The following is a 941-nucleotide window of genomic DNA, read 5'->3' as shown; positions in this document are numbered from 1 at the left end:
GGGTCACTATGAGTCTTAACCTACTAGATGACACTTAACAACACTATGTATAAAGTGTGTCACAGAAAATAGTGGTAATTATGAATTCTAGTTTTTTATTCCAATTATTATAAAAATTTCCATACACTTATCTGACTCACAACTTTGTGAACCAAGTGTAAGCACTTATTCACAGAATAAAGTAGCTTGCTGATTTATAATTTGCTATAGCCAATTTTCAACTATTTTAAGACTGAGATTTAGGTTCTATATTATGTAGAAACTTTGATTCTCATTTCCTTCAGAAAACAACTTAGTGAAAAATCACATTCTTCATTATATTGCCATAGACAGATGGTCAGAAAAATAAGATAGAATAGATGTATAACCTGTCTTTTGTACAGTTTAAATAGCTCTAATATAAGAAGTCCTGGTGTGATGCTGTGGATTAATGTGTTGTGCTGCAAAGTCAGTTTGAACTGCAAGGTCAGCAGCTCAAGCTTACCAGCCACTTCTTGGAAACCCTATATAGGGTTGCTATAAGTCGGAACCGACTCATGGCACTTAACAAAAATATAAGAAGTTATCATGTGATTGTCAGTTTGTTAAACTGTGGTAGTTTATGTGTTTTTATGATGCTGGAAGTTATATCACAGCTATATCAAATAGAAGCAGGTCACTTGATGGTAAACACCTATCAGCACATCTTCTATAGTAAGATAAACTAGGAGGAAGGGCCTGGCTTTATTTTCAGAAAATACTATACTTCTGAAAATATGTCAATAAAAATTCTCTGGACCACAACAGAATATTGTTCAATAAATATAGTACTGGAAGATGATCCCCTCATATTAGAAAACACTCAGAATAAAAATGGGGAAGAGCTGCTTCCTCAAAGTAGACTTCACCTTATTGACCCAAAGTAAAGCCTTTGGGACCTTCATTTGCTGATGTTGTTGTTG

This window comes from Chrysochloris asiatica, unplaced genomic scaffold (genome assembly GCF_000296735.1).
Source record: "Chrysochloris asiatica unplaced genomic scaffold, ChrAsi1.0 scaffold00269, whole genome shotgun sequence".
NCBI classification, from domain to species: Eukaryota; Metazoa; Chordata; class Mammalia; order Afrosoricida; family Chrysochloridae; genus Chrysochloris; species Chrysochloris asiatica.
The sequence above is the reverse complement of the archived record's forward strand: the minus strand, read 5'-3'. Positions refer to the sequence as shown.